We start from the raw sequence: 20,425 nt of genomic DNA, 5'->3' as shown, positions 1-20,425 counted from the left end.
GTTTGGGCCAGAGAAGTAACAGAAGGGTTGGAGGCAGAGATCAGATTCTAGATATGTTTGGTAGGTAGAGACAAGTGAGATTTCCTGACCAATTGGACATGAGCCATAAAAGAAAGAAAGGAGAGTAAGGGACCCACCTTGAGGGTTTTTTGAAGGAATTGGAAAAGTGCAGTAGCCATCAACTGACATGGGGAAGGCTGAGAGGGGAGGGTTGAAGTGCTGAACAATCAGTAAATGTCAAAATAAGAGAAGTAGAGAATTCCACACATCAGCACAGGCTAGCTTCCTTGATTTCACCAGTACAGCCAGATATGAGAGACTGGGACAATTTTTTTTTTTTTTTTTTTTGACAAAAGACAGTGATTTTACTGGTTATCATGTTTTATAGAGATGCCTCAGAATGCAGTAGGATGATTGGGTAAAAATTAAAAAGCTAACAATACATCATATTCATCTTTGCATTTATCATGAGTAGAAAATCCATATTACATAAGCAAATGATAAATATTTGATAAGTGAGCAAATGAAATTATCACTCCCCTATTTCCCCAAGTCTGAGCAATGGAATGGCAAATGGAGAGTTGTGACACGAGATTAAAAAAAGCCAACTGAAAGATATGGGCTTGAAGAAACAGCCATTTGGCCCAAAGGAGACTTGGTAAAACCAGTGATGTATCACTGGTTTTAAGAAATACTACCCAACCTAACCTTAGAAGTCTCTGTATTAGTTGAAATTCTTTTCTGCTTTAGCAAGGTGTTCCTTTAAGATGACTCATCTCAAGATATCCACCAGGGCAATAACATTCAATCTTCTAATTTTCTTTCTTCCCTAGGGGAAAAAAGTCTTATTTTTAAAAACTTGTTTCACTCTGGCATTTGTGGGAAAGGTATGAGAGTGGCATTTTGGAACAGTTATCTACATTTCCCTGGAATATGGGTGGCATCCAACCTTAAAGTTTTATGTTGAGGACACTGGCAGGGAACCCAGTGAGCACGTAGCCAGGTGACAAACTTCCTCACATGAAACAGGGCTGTTGACACCAAAACAAATGTGTTTCCACTTCATGCCATTTCTGTTTTATAAAGTAGTTTAAATTATGCTGATAGTAAAGTAACACTCAGCCAAATGCCTTACCCCACGACAAGAAAAATATTTTCTCGTGCAAGCAGTGTTTCAGGAATTTGTTACAAGCCATGGCATTGGAAGTAACTTGAATTCTTAAAAGCATATTTCTAGTAGATGCAGGAAATAAGTAGGATTGTTGCTGGGAAAAGAGAAAGAACATAAGTCTAGGGAAGGGAGGAACCTGTAAGGGGATTTTCTGAGCAACGTCAACCGACTACAAAAGAGTAAAATACACTGTGCTGACAGATACTGGAATAGGCATGGGGCTGGTTTTCCTTATGCTCAGTGGGCTGAGTTGCATTTGCTTTGGTCACAAGACATAAATATCCAAACAGGCAGCGGCCCTGACAAGCATCCAATACATTTTTCATTTCATCTGTGCACATTTGTTAAAGCTTCACTCTAGATAGCTGAGGCTCATACACCATTTTTTCTCTGACACACTGATAGGTTCTTTGTAATCACATTTCTTAAATATTTCTGACCTTCATACTTAGAGTAATGCTGTGCCTTTCTCTTATTAAAAAAAAGATATCCCTGGAATTAAAGGAGAATCATATTATGGTGATTCACAAATAAGGAAATCATGACTCAGAGAAATCATTCAGAGACTTGCCCACTGTCCATCTGTGGCTGCACCCAGGTTCATTCATTCTCAGGCAGGAATTTTTATTATTCATAACTATCATTTACAAAGGACCCACTAGAATCCAGGAGAGTAATGTGTTATCTCATTTAATCCTCACAATAATTGAGTAAGATAAAGACTGTTATTTGTACCTTCTTACAGAATGAAATATTGAGGCATAGAAAGGTTGAGAGACTTGCCCAAAGCCACACAGATACTTGGATGAGAAGCTGAGCATTAATTGTAGGTAGTCTGGTTCTTGGATTCCATGTTTTTAACCACTGCACTGAATGGCTTTTTAAAAATGAAAGTACTTTCAAAGAAATGAGCTTTTAGATGTTCCCTAATTGTAGCATATATAACAGTCTCCAGGAACCCTCTGATTCAGAAGCTCTGAGCCTGCAGCCCAGAAATCTTTTATGTTTAGATGCCTGTGGCTGAGCTCCATACTTGGAGAACACCTCTGCGGCACAGATAACTGGTACCTAAGATGGGCTGGGATGCCTTGAATCGATTCACTTTAATGTTACTTTGCACATTCTGGCTAGGGCCCTGGCGTAGTAAGTACTTTCACCTGTGTGTGGATGTTGGTGAATCTAGTTGAGAAATTACTAGTTGTGTGACCTCCTGGAAGGAGAAGTTGAGCCTCCCTGTTCTATGTTTTCCTTCATGGTAGACAAACCCTTCACTTCCTGAAGTTTAGCTCTGAGATAATACTCAGTTCACTTTGCTCCTTCTTGACTAATACCTCATGCTAAGTTGTTCTGCACCAGGAATACAGGCATATCTATGTTTGCCTTTCTCTTATTATCCAGGAAATCTCACCATGGATAGCCTTCTCTACACTGGAAGGGGACTATTCTCACTAAGTAATTGCAATGAAAGTACTTACTGGATAAAATGAAATGAGAGTCCCCTTGGATTCTGTCCCAGGCTGAGAATGGAGATAAGGCTTGGAAGAGGAGGGAGGGAAAGAAGGGACACCAAAATGTGTGTCCTAGGCACTGTGCTTAATCATTTGAGGGTCTGTAATCTTCAAGGAACCTGTTGTCTACATTCTTACAGATGAAGACTTTGAGCACAGAGAAGTTAGGTAACATGCCCAAGGTTGTTCAGCTTAAAGATTCTGACCTATCTTATTCCAAGAGTCTTTTCCTTCCATGATATCATGCTGGCCAAGACAATACAGGTGGCTAGCTAAGGTAAGCTCCTAGGTGTTCCTAACATGCAGATTGCATCTTTAACCTCTGAGCTGAACCTGAGAGGTTCCCCAGGCCTAATTGATCTCTGTTGTTGTTCAGTCATGACTGACTCTTTGTGACTCTATGGACTGTAGCTCACCAGGCTCCTTCGTCCATGGGATTTCCCAGGCAAGAATACTAGAGTGGATTGCCATTTCCTTCTCCAGGGAATCTTCCTGACCCAGGGATCAAACCCACATCTCCACCATTGGCAGGTGGATTCTTTATTACTGAGCCACCAGCTATCTACTGCAACTAATCAGTAGAAATTGTGACTATTCAATGTTAGATAAATATACATATAACATTTATTACTGATGTGAATAAAAATGCATTCTGGATTAAGGCCCTGGGTCATATTACATATGTGTTCCAAGGCATTTAGAGGTGTTCGTAACACTATATGTTTAAAAGATTTTCCTTCTAGGTATTTCCTGGGAATGGCTGTGGTATAAGTAATAAGCTCTTTTTCCTTTGAAAAATCATTTATTTTTTTTATTTTTTACCCTTAAAACACATTTTGAAATCAAAATAGCATGAAACTGTAAGATGGCTGTATTCAGCAACTCCTTTGCAGAAGTTATCTTTAACTTCCTGAAGAAATTAACAGTCTTTCATTCTCGTGAAACTGTGATCAACTTTGAATTTTTGTCTTTATATACATTTCTTAATCTTTGTAAATTTCATGTTTCACTTATTAAAAACAAACTCACAAACCAAAAAAAAACCACAAAAAGCCTTTCTTATTTATATCTGGAAATTGTTACATCAATCAAAAAATGCATGTGAAAATGCTTCAGTAAATTAACATGCTGTACAAAGAGAAAGAATTTTCTTTTAAATCATGATGACTAGATTAGCCTGCTGGTTTCTGTGGTTGGTAGGCAGTCACTAATCTTTATAAGTATCATTCCTTTTTATTTATTAAGTGCATGTGTATAGTTCACTTACTGTGTGCCAGGCATTTTGTGAATAGTAACTCAGTTAACCTACCAAGAAGGTTATTCTTTTAAGCATCAACTGTTTTATAAAATTCTCTGTCTGTTAGTGAGGAACTTTGTCACAACTTTGAAACTGATCAATTCTAGGCTATGAAGTTTATAGAACTTTACCTTAAATTTTGTTTTCAGTGACGTTTTTGTTACAGTTGGTAGTATTTCTTCAATGTCTTTAGTCTGAATTTTTAATTTTTTTTCAATGTGTCACACGAGTGTATGTTCCTCGGTTCTTTGTCTCATCACAACAAAGATTTGGAGCAATGGACATTAAAGCCCTCGGCGGGTCACAGCTCTCGGGTCTTGGACAAACCGTGCTACAACTCTTAGGCAAATCAGTGTTACAGCTCCATTTTATTTAGAAGATAGCAGGAGATTCCAAGACTTGAAGAGAAGAGAGTTGAGTGTGTGGGGAGGGAGAGAGAGAGTGTGCACACACGAGAGAGAGAAAAGAAAGAGGGAGAGAGAAAAGAAAGGGAGAGAGAGAAAGAGGGCACACACGCGGGAGAGAGAGTCCATGAGAAAGAGCTTTGGCTCCTCCTTTTATATGTTTTTCCTTCACCTGGGCCTGCCCTATGCAAATTGGGCTTAGCCAGGAGTTCTGTTTGTTCTGCTGAAGTCTTCACTCTGGTCCTCAGACCTTCCTTGTCTTTTAGCCACCACCATTTTGGACTCCTTTTCCCTCTTCTACCTACCTAACATTCACCCCTCAAGAGATGGGAGGCCCAATTCTTTGGGAATAGGGGCGTCGAGGTCTTTCTGGCTACTTCCTGCTGAACTGGGGCAGCGAGGGGTATTGGGCCTCCCCCTCTTGCTAGTCTCAATCCTCAGAGTCCTTATAGCGGTGTCCAAGGGTGTGTGATATTTTCCGTGGTCAGCTGTAGTTTTATATCTTTGTTGAACTGGCACTGCATGTTGTAGCTGGTTGACCTGGGCAGAGACAAAATAGGTTAGACAATTGACAGTACATGGAATAATCATAGGCATCATCAATGTAGCATAACAAGGACTAGTAGGGACATTGGTCAATTTTAAATTCACATGGCCAGGATGGTTCAAGTCCCTCCTTGTTCAGGGATCAGAAGATCTATCTCCTGTCTGTTTTGGAGTACAGTCTCTGTCAAGCCGTGTTGGCTCTTTGGAGTTATCCTGAGAAATCTTATTCCCAGAAACCAGATTTTGGAGGTGTTCATTAGAGTGACACTCATTGATAATCCTGAATAGGTATCTGAGCTCTCCCAGGGGCTCACAGGTGTATTGAGTGTCCTCTTCTGTTTTATTCCATGGCTTGACTCGTGAGTAGTGAATCCAGGAGTCATGTCCTGGTACCTTGACTGCTGTGGGGGTAGAAAGTATTACAGGGTAGGGGCCCTTCCATGTGGGCTGGAGTTGAGCCTTTGGGGACCCATCTTTCCAGACTTTAATTAGGACTTGAGTTCCTGGAGCATATAGTGGTGACTCTTTAGAATCTTTTGGGTCCTGTTTCATACCCCACAAGCATATATCCTGTTGGAATTGCCCAATGGCCATGGTATAAGACTGGAGGGTCTGAACCTCTGGATCTAGGAAGAGATCATTGACATAAACAAAAGGCCTCCCATGTAGCATCTCATAAGGACTAAGACCAACCTGTTCTTTAGCAGCAATGTGGGTGCGGAGGACAGCTATTGGTAAAGCCTCTTTCCATCCCAGGGAGGTCTCCTGGATTATCTTTTTTATCACTGATTTTAAGAATTTGATTGGATCTTTCTACTTTTCCTGAAGATTGAGGCCTCCAGGCACAATGGAGATAATAAGTAATGCCCAATGCTTTCGAGACCCCTTGGGTGACCTTAGAAGTAAATAATGTCCCATTGTCACATTGTAATGACCTGGGCAGACCAAATCTTGGAATGATTTCATGGAGCAGTTTTTTACCACCTCCTCAGCCTTCTCAGTCTGGGTGGGAAAGCCTTCAATCCATCCTGTGAATGTATCTATCATAGCTAATAGGTATTTATACCCTTGAGAAACTGGCATCTTGAGATGGGCAAAGTCCATCTGCCAGTCCTCTCCTGGGTAGGCCCCATGTCATTGGACAGGCTGGGCCAGCTGGGGTCTTCAAGCTCCTTGGGGATTGTTTAATTGGCAAGTGGGACAAGAGGAAACCACCGTCTTATGGTTGTTTGGAAGCCTGTTCCTCTGAAGGACCTTTCTAGTAATCTTTGGAGGGCCTTTTCTCCTAAATGAGTAGTGGCATGTAAGGAGTTAACCAACTTCCATTGGAGGTTTCCAGGCAGAAAAAGGAGTCCCTCCTTTTGGAACCACCCCATATGATCTTCTTGAAAGCCCTCGCTCTTAGCTTTAAGAGTCTCACCTTCAGTATATGAAGGAGTTTCTGGCAAATTAGTCTGTGGAACTAAGGTGGCAATCCCTATTAGCTCATGGTTCTGTAATGCTGCAATCTTACCTGCCTGATCAGCTGCTTGGTTCCCTCGTGCCACTTCTGTGTTCCCTTTTGGTGTCCTTTACAGTGGGAGACTGAAACCTCAGTGGGCAGATGGACTGCCTCCAAGAGTCGAAGAGTCTGATCACCATATTTGATTGGGGACCCTCGAGTGGTCAAGTGGCCCCTTTCTTTCCAAATAGCCGCATGTGTATGTAGCACCAGAAAGGCATACTTGGAGTCAGTGTAAATGGCTATTCTTTTTCCTCTTCCCAGCTCTAAAGCTCGAGTCAGGGCTATGAGCTCAGCTAATTGGGCTGAAGTACCTGGTGGCAGAGGCTTAGCCTCTATGGTCTCAAATTGGAGACTGCTGCATACCCGGCTCTTCCTCCACCTGGGCCTGCCCTATGCATATTGGGCTTAGCCAGGAGTGCTGTTTCTTCTGCCTGAAGTCTTCACTCTGGTCCTCGGACCTTCCTTGTCTTTTAGCCACCGCCATTTTGGACTCCTTTTCCCTATTCTACCTACCTAACAAATGGGAGATAATTATGACCCAGTGGTGTGCTGCAAATGTTAATAACTAGATGGATGATGTTTAACAACGAGGTGGAAGAAGGGATTAAGACCCTAATTTGTATCATTGGCCAATTCCTTTGATGTAACCATGGCTGTTTCAGTGTCACAATGTAGCTTTGGGAAGAAATGCTAACAAGCATATCCTGTGAGTGTGGTCTTTTTCTTAATTTAAAGATGCCATAAATTTGAGTTTAGTGAGAATGATCTAAATTCATAAGGTTTAAAAGAAAGTGTCTTATGAAGTGGAGGGTATTAGTTGCCTAATAGTTACTACCTTCTCATGTAGGTATAGTTGATAAGGTTTTAAATCTTATATAAACAGAAACCAATAGGAGGACTGCCTAAGAATGAGTCATGTTTACTAGAAATTAAATGTTTTTGCAAATAAATGAGACCTCCCTTACTTTGGCTAACTCAGCTAAAGTAAGCAGAGTAAGCATTGTCCTTGTCAGTATGATAAGAAGACTGAGGAAAAAAAGGTCTCGGCTATTATTAACCATCCACAAACTGTCACTGATGTGATAAAGTCACTGATGTGATAAAGTCTTTGAATTAAGAAATACTTGTACATAGCAAGATATAAAGTGGACTAGACTATGATTCAACAGGCTCACATTCCGGGGGTTGCTTTCTATCTATGCCACTTAAAATGTCATTGAGGCCTCAATTATTTAATCTTTAATATTGGAAATAATAATTATTGAAAGCATAAATACCACAGTACTTTAAAAGCCAAAGGTATTACACACACACACACACACACACACACACACACACACACACATATGAATGATGAGGCACCTTAGGTAGAGGTTAGACTTTTAAAGTGAGAACATGAGAAGGCAGATCATGTGTAACCTCAATCCATGTTCCCAATCCCTTCAATATCATAGATTCCATAGAAAATAATATTAATGATGGGTAACAGTGGGCCCCCAGCTGAATAATGCTTACCAGTTGAAACTTTTCAACCATTATAAGCCAGATACCATCGGTATTTCTTTTCCCCTTGGGATACAGACCACCTGACCTAACTCTTGAGAAACCTATATGCAGGTCAGGAAGCAACAGTTAGAACTGGACATGGAACAACAGACTGGTTCCAAATAGGAAAAGGAGTACATCAAGGCTGTATATTGTCACCCTGCTTATTTAACTTATATGCAGAGTACATCATGAGAAATGCTGGACTATAAGAAACACAAGCTGGAATCAAGATTGCCGGGAGAAATATCAATAACCTGAGATATGCAGATGACACCACCCTTATGGCAGAAAGTGAAGAGGAACTCGAAAGCCTCTTGATGAAAGTGAAAGAGGAGAGTGAAAAAGTTGGCTTAAAGCTCAACCTTCAGAAAACGAAGATCATGGAATCTGGTCCCATCACTTCATGGGAAAGAGATAGGGAAACAGTGGAAACAGTGTCAGACTTTATTTTTCTGGGCTCCAAAATCACTGCAGATGGTGACTGAAGCCATGAAATTAAAAGACACTTACTCCTTGGAAGAAAAGTTATGACCAACCTAGATAGCATATTGAAAAGCAGAGACATTACTTTGCCAACAAAGGTTTGTCTACCCAAGGCTATGGTTTTTCCTGTGGTCACGTATGGATGTGAGAGTTGGACTGTGAAGAAGGCTGAGCACCGAAGATTTGATGCTTTTGAACTGTGGTGTTGGAGAAGCCTCTTGAGAGTCCCTTGGACTGCAAGGAGATGCAACCAGTCCATTCTAAAAGAGATCAGCCCTGGGATTTGGAAGGAATGATGCTAAAGCTGAAACTCCAGCACTTTGGCCACCTCATGCAAAGAGTTGACTCATTGGAAAAGACTCTGATGCTGGGAGGGATTGGGGGCAGGAGGAGAAGGGGATGACAGAGGATGAGATGGCTGGATGGCATCACCGACTCAATGGACATGAATTTGAGTGAACTCCGGGAGTTGGTGATGGATAGGGAGGCCTGGCGTGCTGTGGTTCATGGGGTCGCAAAGAGCTGGACATGACGGAGTGACTGAACTGAACTGGGATACAGAAAAAAATGTCTGTATTGATTCAAGTCCAAAGCCCACTTCAAGAACCTAAAAAAATTCCTAGAGCAGTTTTTAAGTAACAGCTTTGTTGAGGTATTATTCACAGACCAAAAAGTTCACCTTTTGGGGGGGGTGGGGAGGGCATATCACAAAGCATACAGGATCTTAGTTCCCTGGGAGGGATTGAACCTATGCCCCCTGCAGTGGAAGCAAGGCATTCTAACCAACAGACCACCAGGGAAGTCCCAATTCACCTTTTGAAAGTGTGCATTTAAGTAGATTTTAGTATTCACAGAGTTGTAAATCCATCACCATTGTTTAAATCCAAAATACATTTTCATCATTCAAAAGAAGTCCTGTCCCTGTTAGTTAGTTCCATTTCCCCTCATCCTATCCTGGCAAACACTAACCTACTTTCTATCTCTATAGATTTGCCTATTCTGAGCATTTCATATAAGTGGAATTATATGTGGCCTTTTATGTCTGGCCTTTTCACTGTACAAGTGTTTTCAAAATTCATTCATATCATAGCATGTATCATACCTTCATTCTTTTATGGCAGAACAATGTTCTATTCTATGGTATACCATATCAGCTTATGGGCATTTGGACTGTTTCCATTTTCAATAATGAACAATACTGGTATGAACATCTATGTGCAAGTTTCTATGTAAACAAACATTTTCAATTCTCGGGCATATTCCTAGGAAAGGAATTGTTTCATATGGTAACTCTATTTAGTATTTTGAGGAAATGCTTCCAAAGCAGCTGCACTATTTTACATTCCCACAAACCGTTTATGTGGATTCCAGTTTTTCCACATCATTGCCATCAGTTGTTATTGTCTGCCTTCTTCATTACGGCCATCCTAGGGGATGTGAAGTGGTATCTTATTACAGTTTTGATTGGTATTTCTCTACTGACTAATGATGTTGAGCCTCTTTTCACGTATTTATTGGCCATTTGTAAATCTTCTTTGGAGAAGTATCTATTCAAGTCCATTTACCATTTTTAGTTATATCATTTGTCTTTTTATTTATTGAGTTGAAAAGTTTCTTTATATATTGTGGATACAAGTTTCTTATCAGATATATGATTTGCAGATATTTACTATCATTTTGTGGGTGTCTTTTCACTGTATTGATGGTATGCTTTGGTACACAAAAGTTTTTAAATTTGATGAAGTCCAAACTTACAAATTGTTTCTTTTGTCACTTGTGCTTTAGTTATCTAAATATCTGAAATAGATATCTAAGAAAGCATTGCTTAATCCAGGGTCACAAAGATTTACTTCTGTGTTTTCCTCTAAGAGTTTTACAGTGTTAACTCCCGAGTCTTAGGTCCATTTTGAGTTAGCTGAGTTAATTTTTCTGTGCTGTGGCACTGATCCTTCTGTGTTACCTCTACCCTCAGGCTCCTACTTCTCTACATAATGTCTCTGTTCTCACATTGACACACAGGAAAGCCAGGCCCTTCTTTGATTTCTACACACACACTCACCCCCTCCCCACTGCTACTGCTGCTAAGTCGCTTCAGTCGTGTCCGACTCTGTGTGACCCCATTGACGGAAGCCCACCAGGCTCCCCCGTCCCTGGGATTCTCCAGGCAAGAACACTGGAGTGGGTTGCCATTTCCTTCTCCACCCCCCCACCCCCACACCTAAACTCCTCTTCTATAAAACATACCTGGGATAGTAGCCTTCACAAAAATTTTAGTAGTCACATCATATATCAACCTAAAATCATGTTTTAGTAGTCAAAGTTCTTTTGGCTAAGGGATATTTCGCTATTAATTGTTCCCAATATAATGCAGTTTATTTTTCCTCTCTTCAGTTCTTCTCTCTCTCCCCTGAACTTCTTTCCAGGCTCTCTTGAGAACCAAAATATAAATGTCTCTAATTTTCTCATGCAATACCGCTTAACTTTTTCATTTCCTTACTTGAATTCCTCATGGTTTCTCACTTTCTTGTCTGCAAGAATGTATTCCCCTCTCCCTGAAAAAAAAAAAAAAAAGTTTTTCCTTAATAGGAATTCTGGTACCATTTTCCATATAATTATTTTAAGCAAGTTTTGGTAGAGTAATGAATGGAGACTGATCCTAGCAGGGAGTAGAGAGCCCACATACCTGAATAGCAAAACATAAGAATCACCAAATGAATAAAGACACAAAAAGAGGAGATGAAAAACACCTATGATGATGAGCTTCAGCTATTCCAACATGTTGACAACAGTTGAAGTAGAAGGGTTGGATAGGTCAGCTCAATATGGTGGGGGTTAGGAGTTATAGGGAGATGAATCAGTGAAAAGGGGAAGGAAAACTACTTTTAATACAAAAAAACTATGGTGTTTTGATTTATACAGATCTACAATCATTTGGAGCAGATAGATATGTTTTATAATTTTATATTTTTCAGATTTTAGAATAGGATTACAGTAGATGTACATTACATTATATAATACCCTGGTAGGGTCTGAGGCAGCATCGCATAAGCAAACACAGCATCAAAAGTATATAAGACTAAGGGGGAAGAAAACTCTATAAATATTAGTTGCTTTATATTGATTATTTAGGTCTGGTTTTGTTGTCAGATGAGTTAGGAAAAACTCTCTATTTTGGGTTTTGCTTTTGAAAATTCTGAATGTCATATTATGGAAATATGAGATGTAGAGATGATAAACCACTCTTTAAATGTTCTCTTTTCCTGAGACTACTCAACAAGGCTAGTGACAATGAGGATGAAGTTGAGGATGCTTCCCAGTGCCAATCTTCTTTCTAGCTGAAGCATCTTTTGCCAGTGATTTGCCAGGCAGTTCAGATTTGCTGCTTAAATACACTCACTTCAGCCTCATTTCCTCTCAGCTTTCTTTTTAACTTCAGTCTTACTTCAGTGAATATGGTTGGAACACAAGATGATGAGCAAATGTTGTCCAGGATAATAATGTGAACTCAAAAAAGAGAAAGAGATCACTATAGAGAGGAGAGTAGCAGCAAAGAAGTAGACAAAAGCAGTATTAGGAAATTGCTACCCACTCCTGAAGGGAAAAAGCCCTATCAGTGATACTGAACATCTCTTTGGAAAACCTTAAATAGTAATAAATAAGAACAGGCATCTAGAATCAGTGACTGGCAGCATTTATAGACTTAATGGAGGAATTAATCTTAATTTGCCTTTTGCTTAAAGGGATACTGATGCAACTTTGACACATGAAAAATGCTCAGGATTTGGATTCAATATACTGGATCTTACCCAACTTCTTGAATGTGACCCTAACCAATATCATTTATTTTCATTAGTGAAGATTACCATTTTGTATGAGTGACTGTGATTGGAACATTTTACATAAATTAGTCCTAATATTCATAACAGCCTTAATGAAAAAATACAGGTCTTAACATCTCCATATAATTGATAAGGAAATTGAGATTTGGAGAATTCACCTAACTTACCCAAGTTATACAGTTAGTGATTTATTCCATTGAAATTAGACACAGCTCTCTCTGATGCTAGAGCTTATATTCTTTCTATTATTTATGATGCCTCTTTGATTGATACCCTCATATAGCACATGAATACTAATTTTTACTGTACAGTGTAAAGACTTTCAGACCTAGTTTCAAATTAAGCTTATTATATACTAGCTATTCAAGCTTGGAATAATAATAGTAGTGGTAATAGTTACCATTACTATGTATTGAGCACTATTCTAAGAAACTTGATATAGAGATAGGTATAGGTAGATATGTAGGGGATAAAGACACCAACTTGGTTTCCATGGAGCTCACATGACATAAGGTGGATTTGTAGTTTCCACAGTGCATTGTAGGAACTACTAGACTCTTGAAATATCTGAAGAGAAGAGGTTTTATGATAAGAGAAATTTGGAAAACTCTAACTGTATATTTCTCTTAAAAGTTCTCAGTTACATCCACATTGTAATGATGCTGAGGAGTATTTAAGGTTATTTTGACCACAGAACCTCTTATTCAGAGTTTATCTGTTAACATCCTTAACTTCCACCGAACACACTGAGAGATGCTAATATAAATGAAAGTCCTTTGTATACTGGTATAAAGTGACATGATCGCACATTATTTTGTACAACTCATGTAAGTTCACAAAGTACAGACACAGTTTCTTTCAGTCAGAACATGTGTCTGACTTTGGCTTCTCATTCTACCTGTGGGCTTTGCCCACTTGAATATTTCTTTTTTTAATAAAAGTAAATTTAGAGTTATGCTTACCACCCAATTTCAAGGCGCTCAAATCTTCCTCTCTTTCACTGAATCTTCCCAAGCCTCCCTCCCTTGTAGCCCACAGGGATCTCTCTGTTCTCTGCCCTGTCTCAGCGCTGATTGTCCCCAAAGAACTGGGGCTTCAGAGTCGTCTCTAAGAAACTAGAATTATGCAGAATTAAAATGTTCCACATTTGATGGAGCTGAATAGGAATAGATTGAAATTTGTGAGAAAGCCACAGTTTCAAAACAAAAGGCAACATTTCCTCCTTAGAATTCCAAAGAAATTCACAAGGGGAAACTAACTTTCTTGCTTTCTTGCTTGCTTGCTTTTTTCTGACCCAATCCTTAGTACTCCATTACAAAAATTTTATTTAGCAAAAACAGATATTCACTTAAAGTCTTCTAAATTTGGACATGAATTTGCATTTAAATTTCTCATATATCTTTTTTAAAAAGATGTATTCAAAAAATAATGACTCTTCTCCCTGTGTGAATTCTTCATTGTTTTTAAAATTTAACACTTCCCAGCTATATGGAAATTTGTGAGTCTCTATTCAGAATTACTTAAAAAAAAATGATGAAGTGCAATATTCTTAATTGATATTTAGCTCATTATTTATTACTGGGGACCCCTTTTATTGAAGTTGTGAAATCAAAGTACAAAGTTTACTCTGTTTAAAATGTCCTAAATATGCTCAGTGCTGCTCTCGGGCAAGAACCATCCTTTGGCCCTCTGGCTGAAGCACCAATGGAAATGTAATCTATGCTAAGGGAAAAGGCCCACAAGCTGTTTCTACTTTGAATTGTATAAAATAAAGGTTAGCTTGAGGGTGTGACACTGTGGCTATCCTTGGAGAAGCTGGAGTTAGGTGGGAGAGGATGAATGAGTTAGAGAACTAGAATAGTACACACTGGCATGTAGGTGCAGAAAGACTGTCTCAGATACCCGTTAACTATATTAACTTGACAACCACAAGCTAAATGTGGTACTCATTGTATTACAGAGCGAAAATTAAAATTAGGCAGAGAAATAAAAATTGATGTAAATTTCTATTGCTTCATGTAATAGGAAAGAGTCAGGAAAGGCTTGATTTTGAAAATGCTCATGCTTTGCTAAAATAAAACTAGCCACCTAAGGAGAATCTTTGGAACACAAAGGATGATTTATTTGAAATCCTGTGGTTAATTATAAAACCATTATTCAAATTAAAATTATGATTTATTTTATGAACATTAGTCAGGGATAAGAATCACACCTGCGGCTCTGACTTAAACTGGTGGTTATTTATAACAATTCCTATCAGTGCAGAATATAACTGGAAGTTTATACATGAGTTTCTCAGCCACATTATTCCTACTTAATGTACAGAGTCTGGAATGTAGTAACTACACAGTAACCAGAATGGAATATTCACTCAAAACCTCTTCTTTGAGCCTATTCTTTGTTCCAAGTACTAGGTATACACTTTGCCCTTCTAGGGTTTATAGTCTACCAGAAGAGACCAAAAATCAAGAAAAATATATAGGTATACAAAAAGCATAATTGAGATAAATAAGACTGACAAATACTTCAGAATGATAAGTCTAGGTGAACAGAAATTTCCCTTCCCTTTGATCAGTCACTATATTATATTGATTTGTATTCATTGACTTGCCAATAAAGCACTTGTGACATTTAAATCAAAGGTTAGAAACCTCTCTAACCCAAAAAAGGACGCTGCCAGAGAAAATACATTTTGATGGGAAGAATATAAAGATAACGGGATCTTAAATGTCATCATTGTCCCTCATTAGTTAAAAAACAACAGAAGAATCTTGCTTTAAAATATTTCTTTATAACTGCAGACAGAAACTTTCTAGACTAAAGTATGGCCTACTACTGATGCAAAAGACTCATTTTTTATTCAGTGTCTTTAAGGACAACAGACCTTGGGGAAGACTATGGATTTTGGTGCAAGAGTGTGAATCTGTACTCTCCCACATGCTGTTCAAGTGGACATGGACAGATTATTTAACAACCCAGAACCTCATTTTTGTAAGCCTTTTAGTTGACACACAAAATGTTCAAAATGTTGATTTACAGTTCAGTGAATTATCACCAAAAGAAGTTTGTGAAGCCACCAGCCAAACCAAAATGTCAGCCATTACCAACCTATCAGAATCCCCTCTGAGGCTGCCTCCAGTCACTTCCCCTCTCTGCCATCCAAAGTAACCACTCTTTTGACTTCTCACACTACAGTTTGTGTTATGCTTTCTTTTTTAAAATTTTATGCATATAGGATCAAGTCATATGTATTGTTTATAGTGTCTGGCTTCTTTCATTGAGGCACATTTCTGTATCTATGAAACCAGGGAAATGATGCCTACCTTATACCATGGTTTCGGGAATGATACTGGACTTTTGCTGCATGAAAAGTACATGGCTCCCAAATAGTTGAGAGAAAGGGAGTGTGGTTTACCCTCCTTAGTTCCATGTTCGCAGGCAACAGGCGAACATGGATGGGATGGATTTTGGAAGCATTTGATAGGCCTGATGTTGCCTTGAGATCTACTGTTAAAACTTGAACCTTAATCTTGGCAGTAAATTCTTCTCTTCCCAATGCCATTTCCTCCTATGGAGTAGCTGTTTCTTCTCCATTAATCTCCAAATGAGCTCAGTTGGTTTGCACTCCAGAATCTTATAGAAGTGACCCAGGCAGGTTTTCAGACAGAACAATAGTTACAAGTAATCATTCCAAAAGACTCAGACCCCCTACTGATCAGTTCACATTCACATGCTTACTAGCATCGAATCCCACCACAGCCAAATGAGGAAGGTATTCCTATTATCCCTATTGTAGAGATGAGGTACTAAGACTAGAAAGACTTGAAAGTTTACCCAACTTCTAGGAGATGGAGTCAGGATTTCAACCTAGGCAGTTGGTCTCCAGAATGTGGGCTAACTGCTGATGTGCAGGCCCTGGAACAAACAGATCCTATCGTTTTTACTGCAGTTCTTTAGGAAGTTATGTGTAGGTTTTAATTTATTGGAGAGATTTGGTTGAAAAAATAATAAGAAAGTCTATTACACTCTCCCGTCTAATGTCCACAGTGAACAGAGCTTGGAGGACACAGGCCACATATGCCTCTTTAAAAGCCCTAAAATTTAAGGTCTAAATCTATTTTTATTGTGTTACACCTATACATGTCATGTTATCTAGTAAAGTGCTTTGGGGCATTTTAGTGCCCTGTCTAGTTCTACTACCATTTCCTTCTTTTTATCTTCATAACAGTTTTACCTATATCTTTATTTTTCATTGTTGCCCAATAATCACATCCCAATAGAGTCATTCATGAAGCTACTTCAGAAATTGAGAGAGCCTCTATAAATAGCCACTGACAGGTTTAATCCTATGAAGTTGCTGGTAAGAGGGGCTATTTGAACATTTTATTATCTTCTTTACAACATTTATTAATATGTCTCAGTTTACAAAAACCAACCTAACAGTATCTACTTAGTGTTTGTTTTTTGTTTTTTTTTCCTGTACACAATACCATGCTGCTGCTGCTGCTGCTGCTAAGTCACATCAGTCGTGTCCGACTCTGTGTGACCCCATAGATGGCAGCCTACCAGGCTCCCCCATCCCTGGGATTCTCCAGGCAAGAACACTGGAGTGGGTTGCCATTTCCTTCTCCAATCCATGAAAGTGAAAAGTGAAAGGGAAGTCACTCAGTCATGTCCAACTCTTCGCAACCCCATGGACTGCAGCCCACCAGGCTCCTCCATCCATGGGAGTTTCCAGGCGAGAGTACTGGAGTGGGTCGCCATGCTAGGGGCCATGAATACAACAAAAAATTATATGACATAAGCCCCATCATCAGAATGCTTGAAATTCAGTTAGGGAGGAGGACAAAGATATAATCACAGAAAGTTAAATGTTAGTTCAAAGCATTAGTGGAAATGTTACAGTTGTGCCTGTGAGTAAGAGAGCATCTAAGGTAATTACCACAGATATCCAGAGAAGGTAGGAATCACATGGTCAGAAAAGCAGTAGGATTGACGATCCTCCTGGAGCATGAATAGGATTTGCAGAGTCAGGCTGTAAAACACTCTTGCTGATAAGCATGGCTTTACCCAAGGATTCAGGGAAGATGGGACAATAGAAGGTAGAAGATTGAGTGCATTTATTTCCTGTTGCTTCTATAACAAATGACCACAAACTTGGTGGCTTCAAATAGCACAAATGTACTAACAGTTCTTCAGATCAGAAGTCTACAATAGGTCTAAGGTTAAAATCAGGTTTCGGCAGAGCTGCATTACTTTGGTAGGCACTATCGGAGAATCTGTTTCCTTGGTTTTTCCAGCTTCTAGAGGCTGACTGCATTTCTAGGCTCTTGGCCCTTTTCTCCATCTTCAGAGCAGTTTATTCCAACCTATGTTTATGTCATCACATCTCCTCTGACTCTGACTCTCCTGCCTTCCTTTTATAAGGGCCCTGTGATTTTGTTAGGCCCACTGGAATCATTCAAGATTACCTCACTTCACACTAGCTGAATCACATCTGCAAGGTTTCTTTTGCCAGGTAAGACAACATGCTCCCTGGATCTGGGGGATAGAACTTGGACATCTGATGGGGATGGGGGGTACATTATTTTGTAGATTATACTCAACACTGCACTGAGGTTTCTAAGTGATAAGTTTTGAACTTTATCTTGTACAACACGAAACCATGGAACATTTCAGTCTGGGAAATGACATGAGCAAAGCACAGAGTTAAAGCTAGAGCTTTAACTCTATCCACTATAGAAAGGCATAGAGACAAGGAGACTAGTGCAGAGAGTGCTGAGTCTGTCACTGGACAGTGTGTGTGTAGTGTATTGTCTTTGCCTGTGTATGTGTGTGTGTTGGTCATGTGTGGATGTGAGAGACCACTCACATATCCACCCACTTCTGTACTTGTGAATGCCGCCTAAGCTTGTTCCAAATGAATATTTGCCTAGCCAAGGGAAAGCAGCCACTCTAGGAGGCCTGCACCTCTTTCTGCCTCCCAGTATCCCTGTTAGAGCAGAGATAATAAGTAGGGATTTTGGTTTCCAAGTAACCGTTATCATGCATCAAAATATGACACATTCATAGAGCTGGGAATTACCTTTCCAGACAACCTTCCAGGTGTTGCAAAGGGGTTTCCAATCTCTAAGATCTTTAAAACAAAGTAGTCTGAGATGGGCAATTATACAAGCTGCAGTGATCTCCCAGAGAGACTGTTTCCTGGGGTGGCAGGGACAACTAGCACGCGGTCCTGCCAGGTCCTGCCAGATGGCAACCAGGAGAAGCCATCTGATTAACAGCAGAAATCTGAATGTTGTTCAGAGCAGAGCTGAGGTGCTTTTCATTAACTAGCCTCACTATTGTTTTCCCTGTCTATATCATCCAGAATTTGAAATAAGTTGTCACACACAGCAAATTTTGATTCAGACACTATTGGAATTAGTTCTAACTATGTGAAATTAGGAAAAACAAACAAACAAATCCAAAACCCATGAATCAAATGAATTAGCAGACACTCACAGACTAAAAGATTTGGGGAGAATTCTCACTGACATACAGGCAAAAGCTTGAGTTGCCTTTCTGGCAAAACAAATTTTGATACTTTAGGAATGAACAAGCCTGTCATCAGTGTAGCTGCTTATCTGGGGTATTAAGATGGTATCAGATAGCTTACCCAACTGCCTAGTAAGACTTGATAACATGGAATTTTTTGGAACAACAATGTGTGCTTTCAGCAACGGAAGAGAAAATTGCAATGTTGGTATTCAGATTTTGAGGAATTACAACACAATTTGAAAGGGATGGGCATTATGAAATGAACGTGTTCCCCTCTTTCCAAGGCTGAATGGTACAGCAGAGATATTTTGGTGGCTTTTAACTATTATGATGTTCAATAGCAAAGTAAGATCCTCAGAAATAAGCCCAGAAGTCCCCGAGGGAAAACATAAATATTCAGCTGTGCTTTTGAAGACTTGTATTTTCTTTCTTAACTGTGTTTACCTTTTAAACAACAACAAACAGAAGCCAAAAACTTGGCAGAGGGCTGCTTTTTAAAGAGAATGTATTTCTTGGCTGCCATCTGACTATGCCTCTTTTTTAATTGGTTCTTTTAAAAAAAGAGTGATACTTCCCACTTTCTTCAGAAACGTCTTTCCCTTCAGACGTGAAGAGTACTCAGACTTCAGAATGCTGCTGGGGGTGGATCACAAGGAGGATAAGTTCAAGGATGTGTTTATTATTATTATTATTATCATCATCATTATTGCTATATTATTGCATGAAATTATAAGACTCAGAGTATGGGACATTAGAGAGATACTAGATTGAGAGAAACATATTCATAAACAAATAATGACTATGCAACATAATAAGGCATTTGCACTTAAAAATCACTGTGGGAATGTTATTATTTTCAAGAGAGATGACCTTCTGTGGTGAATTCATGCAAGTGTTTGCCACCTTTAAAGAGTTCCTCACCTCGTATAGCAAAACCAAACAAATTACAGAGCAGTAACAACCTACCCATTTTGAACTTATTTCCCATGCTTGGGGTGTAGCACAAAATGGGACCACAGTTCTGGAGTCACTGACATCAGGTGGTAGCCACAACAGTAATTAGGAGAGGTCCCAAGGGAAAGGCGACCTCATCAGTGATCTCCTGCCACCCAATGTCCCTTTTCATGCTTCATCATCAAGAAGTCACAGGTTGCTTGTCTAGTTAGCTGTTTCATGCATGCTATTCCTAACTGTCTGGTCTATTTAGTCTATTAAGTGTGTAATAGTATTATATCTAAAAAATATATCTAAAGCATATATCTATATGCCTTAATTTAAAAATACTTCATTTCTTAAAAAAAATGCTAACCCTCATTTTAGCCTTTAGGAAGTTGTAAGCTTTTTGCTTGTGGACAGGCTTACCTTGAAGATTATGGCTGCTGACTGATCAGGGTGGTGGTTGCTGAATTTTGGGGTGACTGTTGACATTTCCTAAAATAAGACAACAGTGAAGTTTGCCACATAGATTGACTCTTCCTTTCATAAATGATTTCTCTGTAGCATGCAGTACTAAAGAGGATTTTGCCCGCAGTTTAACTTCTTTCAAAATTAGGGTCAGATCTCTCAAAATCTGCCATTGTTTTAT

The 20,425-nt window shown here is 39.3% G+C and overlaps 1 protein-coding gene and 1 long non-coding RNA gene across 2 annotated transcripts in view; one reads left to right on the top strand and one right to left on the bottom strand.

Moving 5' to 3' along the window:
- TRPM3 (transient receptor potential cation channel subfamily M member 3) overlaps window positions 1-20,425 on the top strand; it is a gene marked incomplete in the record, with an annotated part of 593,048 nt that overhangs the window by 164,976 nt on the left and 407,647 nt on the right.
- On the bottom strand, window positions 4,865-13,372 carry LOC112583480. The gene is made up of 3 exons (XR_003107575.2): window positions 13,263-13,372; window positions 10,959-11,013; window positions 4,865-4,920 (listed from the first exon to the last, which is right to left on the bottom strand). It is a non-coding gene; the product is annotated as an uncharacterized LOC112583480 (long non-coding RNA).

The sequence above is a fragment of the Bubalus bubalis genome, chromosome 3 (assembly GCF_019923935.1).
Source record: "Bubalus bubalis isolate 160015118507 breed Murrah chromosome 3, NDDB_SH_1, whole genome shotgun sequence".
Classification (NCBI taxonomy): domain Eukaryota; kingdom Metazoa; phylum Chordata; class Mammalia; order Artiodactyla; family Bovidae; genus Bubalus; species Bubalus bubalis.
The sequence above is the reverse complement of the archived record's forward strand: the minus strand, read 5'-3'. Positions and strand labels throughout refer to the sequence as shown.